The sequence below is a fragment of the Trachemys scripta genome, chromosome 1, assembly GCF_013100865.1.
Source record: "Trachemys scripta elegans isolate TJP31775 chromosome 1, CAS_Tse_1.0, whole genome shotgun sequence".
Classification (NCBI taxonomy): Eukaryota; Metazoa; Chordata; order Testudines; family Emydidae; genus Trachemys; species Trachemys scripta.
The window spans coordinates 330,654,059-330,675,844 of NC_048298.1; the positions used below are offsets into that span (position 1 = coordinate 330,654,059).

The 21,786-nt window shown below is 45.1% G+C and overlaps 1 protein-coding gene across 2 annotated transcripts in view; it reads left to right on the forward strand.

Moving 5' to 3' along the window:
* Positions 1-21,786, forward strand: part of PAK1 (p21 (RAC1) activated kinase 1) — a 119,939-nt gene that overhangs the window by 13,579 nt on the left and 84,574 nt on the right. The window contains exon 2 of one of the 2 annotated variants that reach the window (XM_034759107.1): positions 15,881-15,924. The exons of the other annotated variant lie outside the window; for it this stretch is intronic. The gene's annotated coding sequence lies outside the window, so the exon portion shown is untranslated. The remainder of the gene's footprint in view (positions 1-15,880; positions 15,925-21,786) is intronic. 2 annotated transcript variants of the gene reach the window in all.

Consider the following 21,786-nt stretch of genomic DNA (forward strand, 5'->3'; position numbering starts at 1 on the left):
TCTTCGGATGCATATAGAATGGAACATATAATGAGGAGATATATATATACACACACATACAGAGAGCATAAACATACAGCTCTCTGTATGTGTGTATATATATCTCCTCATTATATGTTCCATTCTATATGCATCCGAAGAAGTGGGCTGTAGTCCACGAAAGCTTATGCTCTAATAAATTTGTTAGTCTCTAAGGTGCCACAAGTACTCCTGTTCTTCTTTTTGCGGATACAGACTAACACGGCTGTTACTCTGAAACTTCTCACAACTTGGTGCAAGACCCTCCTACTTACGAACCCTTTCCCTGGCACTACAAGGAGAGGGTTGACTCACAGGTAGGAGACAGATCTGAGTCCCCATCACTGGTATGAGCAGCCATGAATTCCACTCCATATTCCTTATGGTCCCACTCAGTGGTCATATTGGGACCCTTGGGGGGGCTGCTACTGGCAGCAGTTTTCAAGAGCCCCTAGCCTCTCTCATCGGGACTGCCTGTCTCCTACCTCATCTGTTCCTCCTTAACTACCTGAGCAGCTGGAGGAAACCTTTGAAGAGCAACAGGCTGTAGCAGACAAGGAGGCCGCCCAAAAGACTAATATTCCTCTTCTTCCCCAGAGAAGGCCACAATGCCTTCCCCACCCTCTCTGGCCAATGACTTCAAATGGTTTCAGGACCTCACGAAATGGGTGGCAGATTCTTTGCAGATACCCCCCTGAAGAAGTCAGAGAGTCACAACAGAAACTATTGCACACTTGGCAGACAGCACTGTCTCCTCGAGTGGCCTTGCCCATTAACAAGACCCTTCTGCCAAGACCATCAGGCAGACCTCAGCCACAGTACCATCTTTGTGCTGACAAAAAAGTATTCTGTTCCAGCCCAACCAAGTATTATGTCTGAATTTCCCCCCCCCCCCACCACATACCTAACTCCTTTAACGTTGAAGCTGTAAATGAACGTGAAAGATAGCCGCATGCTAAATTGACCCCATATGACCTCTTTGGCCATAAGAGCTATTCATCTGTGACCCTGCAGTTTAGAATAGCAAATTATCAAATTCATAGGGCAAAATACAATCACACCGCCTGTTTCAAGTCTCACTCACATGTTTATTGAACACCTTCCAGCAGAACATCGCAAACAGTTCCAGGCCATCCTAGCCCAAAGGTTATAAGTAGAACATTTTTATAAGCTGCTCTGGCTGCCGCTGATGCTACAGCTCACTCCATCCAGGGCCGGCTCTGGCTTTTTGGCCGCCCCAAGCAAAAAAAAATAACAAAAAAAATGGGGCGGCCAAAACGGCAAAGTGCCCCCCGCCCCCAAAAACCTGCGGTGCGGCGGGAGCGTGGGTGCAGGGGGACCGGCTGGGGGGGGAGGGAGCGGGTGGGAGAGAGAGAGAGAAGGGGGGGCCAGGGCTACAGCAGGGGCACTGCCACCCGGCCCCTCCCGCTGCGCTGCCTCCTGCCGCCTGCCGTGAGGGTTCCGCTCCGGTCGGCGGGGAGGGAAGGAAGAAGACTGCCCTGCAGGGCACTCTGGTTCTCTGCGCCGCCACCTCCTACAGGGCGGCCGGAGCAGAACAAGAACAAAAACAAACAAAAAAAACAAAAACGGCCGTGCCGCCCTAGGGTTGGGCAGAATGCCACCTCATTCAATCTGCCCCCAGCACCAGCTTGCTCAGCTGGTGCCTGGAGCCGGCCCTGACTCCATCTCCACAGCAGTTGTCATGTGTTGGGCATCTTGGTTCCAGTTGTCTGGGATCCTTAGGGACATCCAAAATATAGTTGAGGATCTTCCTCTTGATGTTTTGAAACTCTTTGCTGAGACCACCAATGAGTCATTTTACACTTTGAAATACTCCAGAGCCACCTTGCAATCTTCTGGGATTTATACACCTGCAAGTAAATGGAAATATAATAAATCTCAAATATCCCAGAGATCCTGCCCTGTCCAGTTTTCTGGTTTCGAAAGACCTTCGTAGCCATGTGGGAAGAAACGAGGGTTTCAGAGAGAGACCACGTACTACATCTTCTTCAACCATTCAACCTTCCTCATCAGAATTTTGATAGTCTGGTTGAGAGACTGAATCAGCCCTGGTTTTTGTATGTTCAGCTGCAACAGTTGACCTCCCTCCCTTTTGGGCCTCTCCCCACCACTTTCAGCTGGCGTGGGAGCAGATTACATGAGACAAATGGGTCTTGGCGGTTATAACATCGGGTACTCTTTTATCTAAACCAGTGTGATTGTATTGAAGTGTTTGGAAAACTCCATCTGAGATAACAGGGTTTCTGCATATCACTTTCTATTAATCAAATGATGAACTTTCTGTGTGCTTGTATAATTCAGAAGGAGAAAGCTGGGCAGTAGAAGATGCACATTTCTGGGGGCAAGTCTGGGACTGGGAATTTGCTGGTGTTTCTTTGCAGTGTAAATCAAGAGTGGCTGGCCATAGACTCATACAGTGTAGCTGGGAGTAATTTACATGCTGGAAGCTGTGTGTGAGCAGACCAGGAGTGGATGTTCTCACAGCAAAGCAGTGTAAAAGGCACCCCAGCTTGGAGAATTGAACAGACACAGCTGTTCAACAGTCCAGATTGTACCCTGAGTAATATATCACAGTGTGTTCAGTCTTTGGGAGGACATTGTAGTGTAGCCGATTACACAGTTAGGTAGACGTAAGCTACCTGACGTGAATCTAAATCTATAGTGTAGACCAGGCCAGAGTCCTGCCTTGAATGCAGGGGACTGGACTAGATAACCTATTGAGGTCCCTTCCAGTCCTGCACTTCTAGTTTCTATGATTGATCAAGCACTTAGGCCTTGTCTACACTGGCAAGTTTCTGTGCAGTAAAGCAGCTTTGAGCGGTGTAACTCCCGAGGTGCGCACACTGCCAAGCCACTTAGTGCGCAGAAACTGTGCAGTTGTAGCGCTGTAAAAAAACCACCCCAACGAGAGGTGTACAGCTTTCTGCGCCGGGCTATAGCGCTGCAGTGCCCGTGTAGACACCCTGCTCGATTACAGCACTGCGGTTGGCCTCCGGGAGGTGTCTCACCATACCTGTTCTCGCCTTTCTGGTCACCAGTTTGAACTCTACTGCCCTGCCCTCAGGTGACCAACTATGAGCCCTACCCCTTAAATTCCTTGGGAATTTTAAAAGCCCCCTTCCTGTTTGCTCGGTGCCGAATGCAGTGGTCTCAGCGCATCTTTCCAGGTCACCATGCCTGCTCCACGCACCAGGCGATCCCCCGCTTGGAGCAATGCTAAGCTGCTGGACCTCATCAGCATTTAGGGAGAGGAGGCCATCCAGTCCCAGTTGATACTTACGGACAGATTTCATGATGCATGACAGAAGGGGGCCATGATTGGGACACGCTGCAGTGCAGGGTCAAAGTGAAGGAGCTGCGTCCATGACCTGCCAGTTCTACAAAGAACTGGATGCGATACTTGGTGACGACCCCACCTCCACTGCGAAGGCCACTGTGGATACTTCATTGGCTCGTGTGCCAGTCGAGAGTGGACCGAGCCAGGAGGAGGAAATCTTGGATGAGGAGAGGGAGGGGGACACAGGGGCAGAGGACGACTCGGAGGTCAGAGATGCATGCAGCCAGGAGCTCTTCTCTACCCCGGAGGAGGCTAGCCAGTCACAGCTGTTGGAACTTGGCGAAGCTCAAACAGGAGAGGAGGCCCCTGGTAAGTGGCTTTGATTTTGGGAATCGCTGAAGCAAGTTGTTGGGGGCAGGAGGGTTGCAGAAAGCAGGCTTGTGTCTGTATGATGCGTGTACTACCACAAGGCTAGTCTGAGTGGCAGAACCAGGGTGTTGATTGACTCCCTCACCTCACGGAAATCTGCCTTGGAGATCTCCAGGAAACTCTCATGGAGATACTGGGCAATCTGCTGCCGCAGGTTCTTTGGCAGAACTGCTTTGTTTCTTGCCCCATTAAGGGTAACTTTCCCATGCCATTCTGTGTCACGGGGGGGGGGGGGGGGGAACCATTGCTGCACACAGGCGAGCTGCATAAGGGCCAGGGTGAAAGGCACAGTCTTGGAGAAGACCCTTTCTTGATTCCCTGCTCACCCTCAGCAGCGAGATATCTTTCATAATGAATACAGCCTGTGGAAAATGTGGGGACAATAATGATTATAAGCTCCCTTCCCCCTCACCGCACAGAGTGCTGGCTCTCCCCAAGAACCACATGCCCAGTGTACAGTATAGTCCCTGAACACTGATTTCCCCTGCCCCTGCGGTTCCTCACCATTTTGGGGGTCTTGTGGCTCATGTGTGCTTGCCTGGGGTCAGCCAGTTAGTGACAGGTATGTGAATAGTGGCTGTGTTTTAATCACTGAATCAGTGGTCTGTGTGTTGCAAACAATACTGCTTCTGTAAAATGTTGCATTTTGGCTTCACAGATATGACCTTGGGATCCAGCCTCCCTCTTTTGTTATCGCTGGCTGAACAGCTGTGCAGAATTAGAAAGCGGCTACAAAGAACTAAGGAGGACTTTCTGCGTGATGTTATGATGCACTCCACGGCCAAAAAACAAGAACTGAAGGAGTGGAAGGACAGTGAGAAGAGGGCCTGAAAGGAGAATGCTGCACACCAGAAAGAAGCCACGGAGCGGCTCTTAAACGTTATGGAGCGCCAAGCAGACACGCTCCAGGCGATACTAGCACTGCAAACTGAGCAGCTCCGTGCCCGCCTTCCCCTGCAGCCGCTGTCGCAAAACTCTTTCCCCATACTCCCCCCAGACACCGCCAACACACACTTATCAACCTCCTGGCTCCAGTCTGTACCTGTGGCATTCCTCTCCTCCCCGTCACAGTACAGCACGGTGGACTCTCAGTATCCACTGCACTCAACACCCGTCCCTCTGCAGTTTAGCCCTGCTGAAGTACAATATCCACTGCATTGTACTCCAAAGGAGAAGGTTGGATATTTTACCTGGACATACACAAATCTTTAACTGTTCTGGGACCCCACCTCCCCCTGGAACCCTCCCTTCCCCCACCCCCCTCAGTGCTGATGTGTTTTTTTGTTTGTCTCTCTCCTCTGGTTGTTGTTTTTTAATAAAATAATTGTTTTGGTTTGAAAGCGATCTTTATTCCATTAACTGAAAGCAAACCGAGCCCTGCAAAGCAACGGGCAATTTTCTTGAACCTTCATAGTGCATCGTCTGCACCAATCACAGTCATCTCCTAGCATTATAAGCACTGCACTTGTGAGCATAGCAACAAATATTAGTGGCTTTCAGCTTCAAATTGCTGCCTCAAGGCCTCACGCTGTGCCCCTCTAATAGCCTTGGTCTCTGGCTGTTCAAATTCAGCCTCCAGGCCTTGAGCCTCAGTAGTCCAGCCCTGAGTGAAGCTTTCACCCTTCCCTTCACAAATATTATGGAGCGTACAGCACGCGGCTATAAGCATAGGAATATTGTCATCGGCCAGGTCCAGCCTCCCATAGAGGCATTGCCAGCGGGCCTTTAAACAGCCAAAAGCACACTCAACAGTCATTCTGCACTTGCTCAGCCTGTTGTTGGAACTGCTCCTTGCTGCTGTCAAGGTGCACTGTGTACGGCTTCATAAGCCACGGCATTAAGGGGTAGGCAGGGTCTCCCAAGATCACAATGGGCATTTCAACTTCCCCTATGGTGATCTTCTGGTTCGGGAAGAAAGTCCCTGCTTGCAGCTTCCTGAACAGGTCAATGTTCCAAAAGATGCGTGCGTCATGCACCTTTCCGGACCAGCCTGCATTAATGTCCGTGAAATGCCCACGGTGATCACAAGCATCCGGAGAACCATTGAGAAATACCCCTTCCAATTAATGTACTCGGTGGCTAGGTGGTCTGGTGCCAGAATTGCATGCCATCTATCACCCCTCTGCAGTTAGGGAAGCCTATTTGTGCAAAGCCATCCACAATGTCATGCACATTGGTCTTTCGGAGCAGGATGCGATTAATGGCCCTGCACACTTCTGTCAACACAAGTCCAATGGTCGACTTTCCCACTCCGAACTGGTTAGCGACCGATTGGTAGCAGTCTGGAGTAGGCAGCTTCCACAGTGCAATCACCATGCGCTTCTCCAATGGCAGGGCAGCTCTCATTCTCGTGTCCTTGTGCCGCAGGGCTGGGGCGATCTCATCACACAGTCCCATGAATGTGGCTTTCCTTATCCGAAAGTTCTACACCCATTGCTCGTCATCCCAGATGTGCATGACGAAGTGATCCCACCACTCAGTGCTTGTTTTCCGAGCCCAAAAATAGTGTTCCACTGCGGTCAGCACCTCCGTAAATGCCACAAATAATCTTGTGTCGTAGCTACTATGCGTGGTGAGATCAATGTCGAACTGCTCTTGCCTTTGTAGTTTACGGAATAACTCCACTGCCATTCATAATGTGTTGGTCAGAGCGACCAGCATACTGGTCAGCAGTTTGGGATCCATTCCTGCAGCCTAAAAGAGGCAGGGCGCGCAGTACACAAACCGTTGAAAGATGGTGCCAAATACGGATGGAAGGACAGGGATTGCTGGGATGTGAAGCAATGCATCATGGGGCATTGAGACAGGACCCAGGATGCCCCATGACCCCTTCCACCTTCCCACAACTCTTAGCGGCAGAAGAGGAAGAGCTGGTCTGTGGGATAGCTGCCCAGAGTGCACCGCTCCGAATACCGCTGCAAGTGCCGCAAGTATGAACATGCTATTGCGCGGGCAGCTGACAGTGTGAACACACAACAGCGGTTTCCCTTCAGTTCTCTCTGAGTGACATTGTAACTGCCAGTGCTGTAACTCTGCCAGTGTAGACGTACCCTTAGAGTCTGAGCCAAATGCTATTAAAGTAAATGAGAACCTTAATGAGTAAAAAGGGTTTTAAGAACTGCTATACAAGATCAAACCAGTGGCCCATCTTGTATTATTCTGTCTCCGACAGTGACCAGTATCAGATACTCTAGAGAGTGGTTCAAGATGCCAACTGTGTAATAGCCTATTCATAAGGAAAGATTCTTCCTAACCTCAGACAGTTAGTAATGGGCTTATGTCTTAGAGCATGATGACTTACACTGGATATAAATGTGTAAGGGGTCTAACAGCAGATGTTCTCATATAGCCATATAAATGCCCAGTCACTTCTTAAATCCTACTAATCTCTTGGCTTCAGTATTCAAGGGCCTGATCTAGTTTATTTGCCTGAGACACACACTTTCATAAAACAACTTCTTCTTACCTACATTTTTTTCAAGTAGCATTTGCATTATTCTGTAGCGAAGGTAATATTAGAAGGTTGGGGTTTTTAGGCCAGAGCCATAGTGTGTTTTGGCCCTAGAAAGGTGTGTTCCTTGTGTGAGCTCCAGTCTCTGTACTGAAATTCAAAATAAGCTAAACTTGGGATTGCAGAATGGAGAAGTTCTGTAGCTGACCTTGACTTTTTCATGTGAGCAAAATGGGCAGATGAAAAGTGGTCTTCCTGTGAATCTGGCATGTGATTAGAGGTCTTTAGCAGCTCTAGCTGTGTGTATGCATATCTGCAGCTGCTGTCCTTCTGGTCTGTTTGAACGAAACATAATATTAATGTACATTTTAATTTGTAAGAACCCTTAGGACATTGTGCAGACAGTGAAGACCTTATAGGGTCAGCCTCTCCCATTCAATGGGGAACAGTCTCAAGTTAGATTTTTTTGGAAAGTCAGTGTCTGAATATTATGCTGCAGATTGCATTGTAAAAGCAATAGAAGCCCATAGTGTTTTTGGTCAGCAGAGAAATAGCTTGAAGCATTTGTTTTTACAATTGTAAAAAAATGTACTAGTTGGGTAACACACATTTAAGGATAAAGACTATACTTCTAAATCTGACTTCCTGTGCTTTAGAGACAAGGTGGGTGAGGTAATAATTTTTTATTGGACCAACTTCTGTTGGTGAGAGAGAGGAGCTACACAGAGCTCTTCTTCAGGTCTGGGAAAGGTACTCAAGTGTCACAGTTAAATGCGAGGGGGAACAGATTGTTTAGTCTAAGTAGTTACCACATATTGTAAGGGACCATTTCAAGGTAGAGTGGCCCATTAACACTTCTGCAGTCATAGGACAAAATGAGGGGGATTAGTGGGTTACAGATTGTTATAATAAGCCATCAATCCAGTGTCTCTGTTCAATCCATGATTTTTTATTGTCTAGCGGAGTTATGAATTTAAGCTCCCAGGCTCGTCTTCTGAAAGTGTTGTGCAGGTTTCCTTTGAGGATGAGGACTGATCGGTCAGACATAGTGATTTCTTTGTGAAAAGAGTTCACCCACTGATGATAGGGTGTTTTTGTGTGTTATCATTTTCCAGGTGCTCTGTCAGTAAAGTTTTTTATGTGATGTCCTTTATGGAGTTGAATAGAATAGAGGGACCTGCTACTTTCCTCATCATATATCTTAATTAGCAAAACTCAGCTTTGGAGAATATTGAGACATATAGTTGAATAATATTAACAAATAAACTACAGGTGGTTCAAATCCAAGAGCAGGGATCTAAAGGCCTGGGAGCCTGCTGCCAAGCATAGTGGATTCCCCAGGGCATCTTCTCCCGAAGGTACTTACTAACAATCATTGTTGGGCCTTGTATTATTGCTTCCTCAAGTCCCCTTTCTTTTCCTGGCATTGGAGCCCCCTTCAGTTTGTTTGTATTCATTTCAAATTCTGAGGCTGGATAGCGCTTGTAATTATTGTGTATGATCCTGGTTTTTAATGTTATGCAGGGCTCCAAGCACCTTGCCCAGCAGGTGCTTCAGAAATAAAATTATTATTGTTCTTGGCAGAGGCAGAGCTCTGTGTGGTGCTTCCACAGCAGCTGCCTGCATTATGCCTGACTCAATTAATCCTCCTTTTATGGTAAGTAAATGGATTCTTCAATTCAAAAACCAAAAAGACAATTTAGAATTCTCCAGTAAGTTACAAATCATGTTCTGAGCTGGAACCTCTGACTGGTGTCCATCTAAAACAATTTGTTCTTAAAGTATGTAAATCAGTATTCTGAAGAATGGGTAGTTTGGGCCGATTCAGAGTGCTTGATTCTCCACCACCTTCCATCTTGTGTGGTCACCTAAATCTGTTCAAAGTGGGTGTAAAATGCTGCCAGTCCAGCATGGTAGCATTTTTACATCCACTGTGCACAGATGTAAATGATTACACAAAGGTGCAAGGCAGAGGTGACTCACCCTGGAGAACAGCTTTCTGGTGTCATGTAGGAAGGAGGAACAGGCCGGGTGATGGCGGTGCCAGGGTTGAGGCAGATGCATATTTCTCCCCCTCACCCGTTTCTGGCCCTTTGGGAGATTCTATGGGGGGGGAAAAATTAACAGAAGGTTGCAGGGCCGCCCAGAGGATTCAGAGGGCCTGGGGCAAAGCGGGGGAGCTGCGGCGTTTGTACTCACCCGGCGGCGGTCCGGGTCTTCGACAGCATTTCGATGGCGGGGGGCCCTTCAGTTGCTCCACGTCTTCGGCAGCACTGAAGGGCCCCCCCCCGCTGCCGAAATGCCGCCGAAGACCTGGACTGCCGCTGGGCCAGGGCTCATGGGGCCCTGCGGGGTCTGGGGCAAATTGCCCCACTTGGCCCCCCCCTCTGGGTGGCCCTGGAAGGTTGTGGTCTCTTCCATGATGCTCTCATCAGGAGTACGTGGGTAGCCAGTGGTGGGGGAATTTCTGATAACACAGTTCCATTGTAACAAAGGTGTGTGGGGACAGATTGCCAGGGACCAGAGTCAGTGCAGGGGGACTAGGAATCTGCCACATTTAGAGGTAGATTTTGCAGTTTTTTTTCTATGCTGTGGCAAACCCCATCTCCCTTGCCCTCCCAAGAGGCGGATATGGAGTATCCTCATGGACCCTTCCTTCCCCAGACCCCTGCTTCTCGAGTTTTCCATGGGAGGTGATTTTCTGGCCTCTGGTAGGCTTAATGCACTTCTCTAGTGTGTATGCTTTAAGATTTTTAATGACAGGTGACTTATCCCTGATTGATGCGATTTCAAACACTGCCTTCAGCAATGTATGCATGTTAATTAAGAGCAAAGAATCTATTTTATATTACTCTGTACAGGATTTGCATTAGAAAGTGAAACTGCCCTGAGGGACAGCCTGAGGGGCCCGCAAAAATAAGTTGTCTGGTAGACATGGAGCCTAAATTTGGTCTCTCTTAGGCTATGTCTACACTACAGCTTACTGTCGGAGCACAAGTGGGCTAGGAGTAGCTCTGGGGAAAGATTGCACAAGCAAAAACAGTTTTTACTGGGCTGTGATGTGCAGTGCAGTTACCAGTTTGTTCCAAGGCTGCTTAGTTTGAGAGAAAATACAGGGAGATTATATAGTGATTCTAGGCAGTGCAGGAATGCATTATGCAGTTTTGGGAGCTGGAGAGCCAGAAAACTGTAAGGTTAGTCTGTGTCCTGGAGTTTACATGAAGGATCATTCTTGTATTCATTGCAACAGGATACTGTCTGTTCTCTGTTGTGGGAGATGCTACCTGATGGGCCTAGAAACTCAGGAGATTGTTTGTTTGTTTTCTGGAGCCTCTGCTAACTCCACTTGGATGGGGAAGGGTAGTGATGGGGGGGAGGGATAGCTCAGTGGTTTGAGCATTGGCCTGCTAAACCCAGGGTTGTGAGTTCAATCCTTGAGGGGGCCACTTAGGGATCTGGGGCAAAATCAGTACTTGGTCCTGCTAGTGAAGGCAGGGGGCTGGACTCGATGACCTTTCAAGGTCCCTTCCAGCTCTAGGAGATGGGATATCTCCATTAATTTGATGTGAGACAGGTTTGTTAGGAATGGTCCCTGAGGGGACTCATGAGCTCAGCCAGGCACCTGTCAATTGAATTGGATTAGTGGATTAATGACACTATTAGGATCTAAGTCTGCCTAGGATTACATAAAAACTGTACAGGGACATCAGGATAAACTGGGATACTCTTGGTTTTCAGGGACATGTCCTATTGGAACTATAAGTAAATGAAACTGAGCATCTGCCTTCAGTCACCTGCAAAAGTATGCAGATTGATACTGAAAAGTGTGTATGCAAGAGGGGGTGTCGAGACTAAGCAAATTGCAGTTCAAAAAGATATTCTTGGGATGTTTGAAAGAAAGCTGGGTAAATGAATGTACTTCAGCGCATATTGCATACTTCAGTGGAGGAAAAGGGAGCTGATGATCATGTCACAGCATGGGCCAGAAGAGCTGAGCTAGCTTTGAACCAATATCTTTGAGCTCATATTCTAAGTGGACTATGGAAAGCAGAATAAGAGGATCCGATTCCCTGTTGCCTTCCACCATGTACGGTCGTTTACTCCAGTGTAATGCGAGTGCAACATGGATGTTAAATGTGAATATTCTGATCTCGTGGCATTTTGCGGTTGGTTTGTGAAAGAGCTTTAAGGACTTTACGTTGCTCGAAGTGCAGAAACTGTAGGAAATCTTCATGAGGAGAAAGGGGATGAATTGGAGCCAGGGTTTTGGGTCAGAACCTCTCTAATTCTAATGGCTAAAATGAAGATGCTTCCTAACATTGTAAGAATGTAGATCTGTACCTGGACTCCACAGTTCAGCATCACTTCTAATCTGTAGAGGGGAAAAATGTTGGAACAGGTTTATAATCTGATAACCACAAACTAACCTGCTTCTTTTGATGGGAAGTCTCTCTTGTGGAGAGGAGGAAAGGAGGGGCAGATGGCATGATCCAGGGGACAGGACACCATACTGGGAGTCTGGAGATCTGTTCGCCTCTCTGCCATTAACTTGCTTTGTGACCTTGCTCAAGACACTTCATCTCTCTGCCTCAGTTTACACCACTGTGAAATGAGGCTATGGATAAATGCTACCCATTTGCAAATATTATTGTTCTAGAACAGAGGTTCTCAAACAGGGGGTTGTAAGGATATTACCTGGGGGGTCATGAGCTGGCAGCCTCCACCCCCAAGCCCCACTTTGCCTCCAGCATTTATAATGGTGTTAAACATATAAAAAATGTTTTTAATGTGGGGGGGGGGGGTTGCACTCAGAGGCTTGCTATGTGAAAGGGGTCACCAGTACAAAAGTTTGAGAACCACTGTTCTAGACATGCCTATATTACCCTCTTGGAAAAACCTTATAGGGTTGAATGGAAATGAAACTAATAGTTCTATAGAAATTCTTGGTGTGGGTGAGAGTCCAATAAAAGTGTATAGCAGAGAGAACTTTTTCTATAGACTGCTTTTAAAAACTCCCCAGAAGAGTTATTCTCTAGGTGACGGGTATTGACAAGTGCTGAAGGAATATCAACTGTTTCCTTTCCTGCATAGTTTCTTCTATTTTGTCTCCCATCTATTTGCTTGACAGCTAATATGCCTTGCACTGATCCTGGAATTCTGAATCAACAAAAATAACAGGACAAAAGAATATGTGGAGTTCTTAACAGAAGTCATAAGTATTAGATGGAAAAGCCATATTGCTTGCAATAGGTGGTCTGCGTGTATTTTCCTCTTCCGTTTAAACAGATCAATTTCCACAGGTTGCTTCACAGTTATGAAGCAATTCAGTTAATTAACATTTTCAGTCAGAATGATCCTTTAGGACAAAGACACATTTATAACTGTAATGCACTTGGGAATGTGAGCATTTTCCTGCCTTATACAGAGTTTGGTGCTCCATGGAATGCGGTGTAACTGGAAAAAATGATGCTCTCAGATTTTCCTTGTACAAAGACATCCAGAACCCCAACATCTCAGCCAAACTGCTCAGTTTGACCTGGCTTCGGGTGGCAGCCAGTGTGGGGGCCCAAGGTGTTCTTAGTACTCTGGAAGCTATTCAGGGAAACTGAGCAAATTTAACAAAAGTATTGGGCTTGAAATAAGCTGAATTACATAGCTGTAATTGAAAATGGATGACCTGTTTCTGGGAGTTTGTCATGATAATGACCTTTTGAAAGCTTGTTCAAACTGTTTTCATTGCACTCAGACAGGAATGTTGTGTTCTTTGCCCAATCCCTTAAAACCTTTGTTTTAGCTATTGGCAGCTTTAATTATTTGGAGGTGAGGGTCTGAAGAGATAAATTAGAAATGAAATCAGGGTTGGACCTGAGCCAAAACCTTAATTCTGAACATCCCGAACTTCAGGAAGTGGGGTTTGGAATCCAGCTTACTTCTACAAATGGCTCCTATCTCTATTAGGATCTGAATAAAACCCCAGAGTTGAGTATCCTTTAAGCGTGTGCCTGTGTCTGTGTCCAAAATCCTGCAGAGGAACACTGGTGATCTCCGAGAAGGGTTCTGAATCCTGCTTTAAACTCTGGGGTGCAGGCTGGTCTCTAATAAAAATGGCCCAGCCGCTCAACTGTGTTCAGTCAAATGTCAACTTTCTTCAAGCAGATCAGATTATAGGTCCAGCAGATACTGTAATAACACTGACCCATTGGTTAGGCTGCCCAGCCCATGTTAGGGCATTTCTAAAGCCTGATCTACACACTTTTTTGGTTAGGGGGGGTGACTTTTTTTTTAAATAGAGAAATAGTTAATTTTCTACAACTCCTAATGTGAGAGTAGTTATACTGATGTAAAGGTTCTTATATGTGTATAGCGTATTCCTGTAGAAAGATGCCTGTCAGCTGGATATCTAAATGCTGTACAATTAAGTATCTGTCTATAGAACAAAAATGCTGCAGTTTCTCTCTGCTCCCTAATGAGCAAGGGTCTGTGGATGTAACTTTGTAGGTGCCCTTCCTCGAGGAAGGCTTTCTTGAAAAGGCCTGTTTTGATTTAACACACTAGCTAAACACAATATTGTGGGTGTTGCAAAGTTATAGGAGCATGCTGTTGAGTTCATGTTTTATATAACTATACACAAATCCCTGATTTAATGGATTGTGGCTTCAGACCTAAACCTATTCTTAAACTATCACCGCTGACTTAACATTTCAGTAGCTAAAAGATGCTACTAAACGACGATGACAAAAAGATTAAGGTAACATTATAGATCTCATTTTAAAACTACACTAGCCTACAGGAAATTCGGCTTTAAGGCTGGAAACCCCACCATTAATTAAGGCCTTGTCTGAGCTACAGAGGGGTGGAGTGAAGGGGAAACCGAGAAGTCTTGGAAAGGACTGTGTGGGCAGAGTTTGGGGGGGCATGGAAAAGAGTTCTGAATGTGCTGCAGGAGAAGGCATGCATGCATCTGCTCAGTTCGCAGTTTGTACGCATTCACTGTTTTGTCAACAAAATCTGTCTTTTGTCGACAATACTCTGTAGAATCATAGAATATCAGGGTTGGAAGGGACCTCAGGAGGTCATCTAGTCCAACCCCCTGCTCAAAGCAGGACCAATCCCCAACTAAATCATCCCAGCCAGGGCTTTGTCAAGCCTGACCTTAAAAGCCTCTAAGGAAGGAGATTCCACCACCTCCCTAGGTAACCCATTCCAGTGCTTCACCACCCTCCCAGTGAAAAAGTTTTTCCTAATATCCAACGTAAGTTACACAAGGCCTAATACTCCTGTGACTAGGTATGTAAAGATTCTCCCACATTGGGAGACTGGTGTGGTGTTCATTTTATTCACATGTGCATAGGTAATCTGTTGTTCAGTGTGTTATGCATTTCCCTCTGAGCCTGACCCACAGAGGAGATAAGGCTGCTACATCTCAACCAGGGGTATGAGTACCACTGGGGTACGCAGAGGTCTTCCATAGTTGCATCAACTCATCTAGATATTTGCCTAGTTTTGCAACAGGCTACATAAAAAGTACTAGCGAAGTCAGTACAAACTAACATTTCATACAATGACTTGTTTATACTTTTCTATATACTGTACACTGAAATGTAAGTACAATATTTATATTCCAATTGATTTATAATTATATGGTAAAAATGAAGAAGAGAGCAATTTTTCAGTAACACTGTGACTGTGACACTTGTATTTTTATGTCTGATTTTGTAAGCAAGTAGTTTTTAAGTGAGGGGAAATTGGGCTATGCAAGACAAAGCAGACTCCTGAAAGGGGTACAGTAGTCTGGGAAGGTTGAGAGCCCCTGAGCTATAGGGTTTAGTCCTTCAGCGCAAGCTGTAGTGGTCCTGCTCTTTGTTCTGGAGGTCATAGTTTCAATCCCCAATGATGACGAGGTTGACAATTGTTGCACAGATAAATATAGCCATCACTGTTTGTTTTACTCTTTCTAAAACTAATTATATAATTTTTTTTTAAAGCTACAATGATCTCTGAGAAACTAGCATATTAAATCCTAGTGAGATTTACAGCAGGCCCTTTAAGTAATGACTTTTCTAAATGAAGTTATTTATATATACCAAGGCACTAGATTAAATCATAGATTACAAGAATCTGTATGCAGCCCTGTTATGTTAGACCCTGATTAAGCGAGGTACTTAAATATGTGCCAAACTTTAATCATTTGACTAGTCTCAGTGAAGGCAATGGGATTGCTTATGTGCTGGAAGTTAGGCACCTGCTGACGTATCTTGCTGAACGGGGGTCTCGGGGGGGTACAGTTTTGAAAAATGACTCTAAAAAGTGGCTTATAGGGCTCCGTGCTTGTCTCAGCGTCTCCAGATCAAATGTACTCTGTTCACAATGAAAGAGATGCTTTCTCTATCTGCCAGCCTTGCAAGATCAGCCTGGGGATGGGAGTGTCAGGTGAGGTCTTTTCCTTCTCATGACTCATAGCCAGCACTAGACATTCTGCCGGACAAAATCTGCCCTCAGTGACACTGATGCAACCCCTATTGCCTTCAGTGGGTTTGCACAGGTGTAACTGATTGAAACTTAGCATGCAATTTTGTTGATGATCCACAAGCAAAAGTACAATCCTGCTCACTCTCTCACATATACTGACTCTGTAGGGCTGTATGGAGTAAAAAATCAGTAACTTTTTTTTTTTTTTTTTAAAGGAGCCAGCAGATGAGCCTCGGTGTACTTGGAATCTTCTGCTGAGGTAAGAAGGTGCCATTTCTACAGAATCACTCTTTTCAGAATAGAACCGCCTTTAAAAGATATAATTCCAAAAAGGAAGTGTGTGTATATGGGTGGGGTGGGGTGGGGTGGGGTGGAGGGGGAGGAGAGGGCAGAGAATATGGAGCAGAACCCAATACAAAATGGAATAAACATCTGAATGATAATGTCCAAGTCTTTCACGTGATTCTCCAAAATCCTGTCCTCTACTGGTTGGCATGTCATTACTGGCCTTGATTAAGTGTGATCGTGTTTCCTTCTGGTGGTTGCATCCTACATGGGAGATTAGACCTGGAAAGGGAGAGGAAGAGAGACAGAAAATGAGAGGCGAGATGGGGGCCTGACTTTTTCTACTACTTGTATAGTCACTTACACTGGTGCAAAATGGATGTACAGTTCTACCAGAGTGAAATGGTCGTTATACCCACATTGCACTGGTGTAAATGACTACTCAAGAAGTGAGGCAGTGTGGAATTCTATCCAGGGGAATACAAGGCAAGAACGGATTTGTGATGCCTTTGTTCTATGGAACCAAAAGTATAGACTTGCCTTTCCTCTAAGTTGTTGTTGTTTGTTATTGTTTGGAAACCCTCTCACGTCTCTGGATATTCAGTCTTATCAAGCTGATGTTTAAGATCATAAGCATGCAAAGATGCATCTGCATCTGCTGGCTACTAACAAAAAAAGGTCTGAGAGAAGAGATGAACTTTCCTTCCCTTCTTTGTCTCTGCCATGTTTCCTTCCAGATGGTCTCATTTGGGAAGCTCCTGGGGCTGAAAGCTTATGTTGCGGAAGAACTGTATGCATTTGAAAGAAACTCCAGATAACAGGCGTATAACTACTCAAGCTCCATCTTCATATGCAGCAATACTGTGTGCTACTGTCACACAAGCTTTTGTACTTAGGGCATTCTGTACCTAATTTCCATATTAAAACCTTATCTGCGTTTTTCCTGAGGGGCGGGTCAATGAGTGAAATCCAGGTTCAGATATGCTTTCTGCAAATTAGTACAGATGACTAGTTTAAAAACTCTTTTTTTTTTTTTTTTTTTACACAGAGGTAGTATGGTGTTAGTGGTGGTGGGGTGTGTGTGTGTGTGTGTATGTGTGGTTAAACAAGATTAGGGCTTGATCCAACTCCTATCCAAGTCAAGGGAAAGAATCCTAATAGGAACTGGATCATAGCTTTCATACAGAAACTTGGTGCTAGCTAATGGGGAGCTAGCTACATTGGGGAGCAGGAGAGGAAGGATGGTCCCCTGATTAGGGCACTAGTCTTTGGACTTGGGAGACCTGCATTCTGTTCCCTGCTACACATCAGTCTCCCTATTTGACTATGGCCAAGTATCTCTGTACCTCAGTTGCCTATCTGTAAAACGGGGATAATCGCACTGAAGATGTTGTGAGGATAAATACATTTAAGAAAAAGAAGTGTGGTGTTCATATACTGTGCTCGTCACTATAGTGCTCATATACTAGGGTTATTGGGGGGCCATAGAATATCCTAAAATAGGGGAGGGAACAAAATTTGGCTACCTGGTACTTGACAGTAACGCCCACAAAATCTGTGAAGAGGCCACTCTGCAGATCTTCCAACCGCAGATGCATTCTGGGTTTTGGCAGAGGGTCTGTAATGCTTGTGAGTATGTTCCTGCTGATTCTGCAGTGATACCTACAAATCCACAAAATGCAGGATTGTATCAGGAATTGGTTGGGAGGGGAATGATATTGGTGGTGAGAATATGGATGCAAGATGATGCTGTTCTTGTACCTTACATTGTGGAAGGCATTTTCAAAGGCGGTCAGACTCTGGCCCTTAATTTTAAGTATTGTGGATCAAAGAGGCTAAATTCTGCTACACAGCTGATCTGGAGCATTCAAAGATCTAGGTCTGTGTAGATTGTAAGAAATAGAAGTGTCAGATAACACAGCAATGGGCTACTCTGCAGATTTCTCAGGAGCCAAGTTGCTAAACTGACTCCTGGAAGTGAACACACGGAGTAGAACATCCCCACTCTTGGCCAGTACAGAAGAAAGTTCTGTTTGAAGCAGTGAGCCTTTCTTGTTAAACTCTAAACTAGAAGCACTAGAGAGATATGAGGCTGTCACAGGCACTAAGCTTTCAGAGATTGCCTTTTAATTCAGTTCAAGAGCTAGGCACTATTGAAGATACTGAAACATAATATATTGAGATATATCTATCCCATAGAGCTAGAAGGGACCTCGAAAGGTCATCAAGTCCAGCCCCCTGCCTTCATTAGCAGGACCAAGTACTGATTTTTGCCCCAGATCCCTAAGTGGCCCCCCTCAAGGATTGAACTCACAACGCTAGATTTAGCAGGCCAATGCTCAAACCACTGAACTATCCCTCCCCCCTTAAACATAGTATTACATAGATCCTGAAACACTGAGCGGCAACATGGTCCAGTGGCTAGGGTGTCAGACTGGGATTCAGGAAACCTGCCTTCTGTTCCTGGCTTTGCCACCAACCTGGTGCGTGACCTTGGGAAATGTAACCTGTCCCTGTCCTTAGTTTTGCCTTTTTAAATCGCAAGCTCTTTGGGGCAGGCGTTTTGTTCAGTAGGCGCTTTGTTCTTACTAGGCGTTTTGTTCAGTATCTAGCCCAGTAGGGCCCCAATCTCAGTTGGGGTTTCTAGGTGCTACTATAATACAAAGAATAATCGTTTTTGGTGTATATGTCTCATATCTTTCTGTGACAATGACCAACTATTGGATTATGTCCACCTGATCTCTGAATAAATAAAATATCACTGTATAGTTCTCATTCAGCCTATTTCTTCAAATGTAAATTACTTATGGAAAAATAATCCTGCCTTCGTGTGAGTTCTTTAATCCAGTGTTTATGTAGAAAACGCAATGTACCAACCTTTCTTGCAAGATAGTGTGTCTTAACTAGACTGCTGTGATATCAGATCTGAAGCTAGGGTAGTAACACTTGCACCATGGCTGTTTTAGAGTTTTCTAATTTCTGAGTCGTGTGTTCTATTTCTCTTAATAATTTTAACCCGGTAGGAGTTATCTGTGGGGTGGCATCAAGGGTGAATTGAGGTATTGATGAGGTGCCATGCTCAGTTTTCAACTCTGGACTCACCCTCTCTTCTTCTTTAACAGGAATTGTTCTAGGTTTTGATGAAGGTTTTTCCAAAACTTGGTTCTCATCATAAGGTGGTGGCTGCGGTGCGGTAGCCCCTGCCTGTGGGCCATTGGATGGTGGCTGACCTGGGTCATTCCACATGTCCCCAGTGCAGCATCCATTCCAATTATTCCATGTTCCATCTTTTAATTTGGCTAGGGCCACCTGTTTCCATTTCTGTCCCCATCCTTCAGGCACTATAAAAGCACTTGAAGTCTGTTGTTGGGTAACAGGGGACGGCACCTTTCTTTTGCAAGTTTTCCACAGCTGTTTCCAATTTTTTATTCTCCTGTTTTAGCTGTTTGAGCATATGATGTGTCTGGACTGCCTGCTGCCCTGCTAAAAGAGTTTGGGCTTTCCAGTGCTCGACAACCTGGATGCTTCTTCCAAAGTTTGGGTTACCTCTTCTACTTCCTTGTTTTTTTCCATGACTTGCCTGGCCAGTATTGTGGCATGTTGTTTAAGCCATTTTACTGCTATGGCCATTAATTGCAATATTCTACATTTTTTTACTTTTGTTATTGTTTTTCAAAACTTCAGTTTCTGCCATTACTTTACATATTCCAGTCCATGTTTCCCCACGTTCTTTTTTAAATTCATATGGGCTCCCCTTGCTGGCAATCCAGCAGGTCCAAATTTCATCAAACTCTGTGTGGGTATGCAGGGAGGGGATAAGGGAGTTCCGTAGCTCATGGTTTTCTGTCATGTTAGATCGCGATTCCTACAGAGGATAGCTCGCTTACTTACCAGATCAGTGATCGTGGGTCACCAGTGTGGTTAGATGTTTGGCTGTGTGTGTGTGTGTTCTCCCTGTGTGCTATCCCAGCTCTGCGCAGACAGTTGGCACAGCAGACCTCGAGTGAACCGCCCAATGACCACAAGATCCGTTAAGGTACGAAGGCACCAGGCCAGGTTTATTGTCAACGAAGCACAGTACTAGTATTCCGCAGACTTTATTGGACAACTAATACATGTATGCCCGTAACAATGGACCAGCTCAGTGAACAGTGGGACTTTTCATTCCTTCCTAGGCTAGACAAAGACACTTCCTCTGAGATACATTCTTATGCCCTGATACAAACAAGTTACATACTGCCACTCTGACCAAGTTAGTTACTGCTCCCTCATGTGGCTAGTTATTACCCATCGCCTTGTTCATGTTGGTTCAATCAAAACATCTCTATTATGTACTGTCATCCAGACCTTATCTTTTAGGAGGGGTCAGTATGTTTCTCTTATCCTTGGGAAATGTTTTTATACCATCCTTGATATCGGGATGTTCTGGAACCACTTGATATCAGGATGTGTTTGTGTGAGTACTCTGTGCCTAGCACTTCTTAGGGATGTGTATTTCTGCAATATCAGCCCTGTTCTTGCCAGATTCTGTGAGCAGGTCCTGCCTCTTACTCACAGTTTGTCTTTGCTTTATATCAGTAAAGCTTTGACCACTACTTCAGCCCAGGCCTCAGGCTTCATACCAGGCCTTTGATACAAGGGCTTATGTCTCAGGCTCTTGTCCTACTACAACCTGATTCTGTCCTCTTAAAATAGCTCTGTCCTCCTTAGTGTCGATCTCTGATTCCAAGCCTACCATCAAGAGTGCTCCTAATAATAAAACTAACCGACACTAAACAGTAGGTTCTGATGACATGGTCTGTGTTGTCTGTAGAAAGCACTGAGCTATAGCAATAAAGCTTAGTAGCTCAGTAGTTTCTTTTTAGAAAAGAGGAACTGATCATATGCTACGCACTTGGTGAAGGGGAAAGGAAGAATGGAAGTCTTCTTTAGAGAGCTACCTTTAGTCCTCCAACCAAACTGTGCAACTAACAACTCATCTTGTTGCCTTTACTCACCTATGGTTAGAGCTCTCTCTGACCAATTCTCTGTTTTGCCATATACTCTCTTCCTTCAAGTCCCTTCTTAAAAATATACCACTTCCATGCAGTCTGCAAACCTATGTATGCACATACACACAATAATCTTTGAACCTCCATGATGAGTGTATATTACCAATAGATGTGACTGCTATCCACTCTTCTCCTTGAGCCTGTAATCATCATATGACATGTCCTGTCTGCCTTAACTTAGACAAGCGTTAACAGTGAGCATGTCTCCCTCCAGAGACTACAAAAGCCTACCCCTTTACAACTAACATTACACCTTTAGCTCAAATGAGGTTGAATTTCCTGGCTTTGCTCTTAAGTGTGACAGTGGAATCTAGGTAGCCATTGTTTGCTATACTATATAAAAAATAGTTTAATGGGCTTGCATGGAATACATTGATATTTCATGTTGGTTTAAGGTTTTTAATCGCATGTCTTAGAAATACTTTTGTCTTTAATTTTCATCTTTTAAAATCCAATATTTCTAAAATGTAACTGTGAAACTCAGTGTTAGTGAAGGGAAGGGCTGGCAGAGTCTTTCTGCTGTAAAGAGTTTAAAGAATGGAAGATATAAACATGACTGCTGTGGGATTATTCATGATTGCATTTTGATGAGTCAGTCTTTTTTTCCCTCCGCTGTCTGAAATAGTTAGATCTTGCTTAGTTTCAGGGTTAAACATGAGCGTATTAACTAATCTGTGCAAGTCTCTGGCATTTGATAACTGTGCGATTTTGAGCAGAAATGCCTTTGCTTCATTTAAATCAGAACCTGTTTTGTCATTTCAGCAGTGCGCTCACATCCCCTCTTA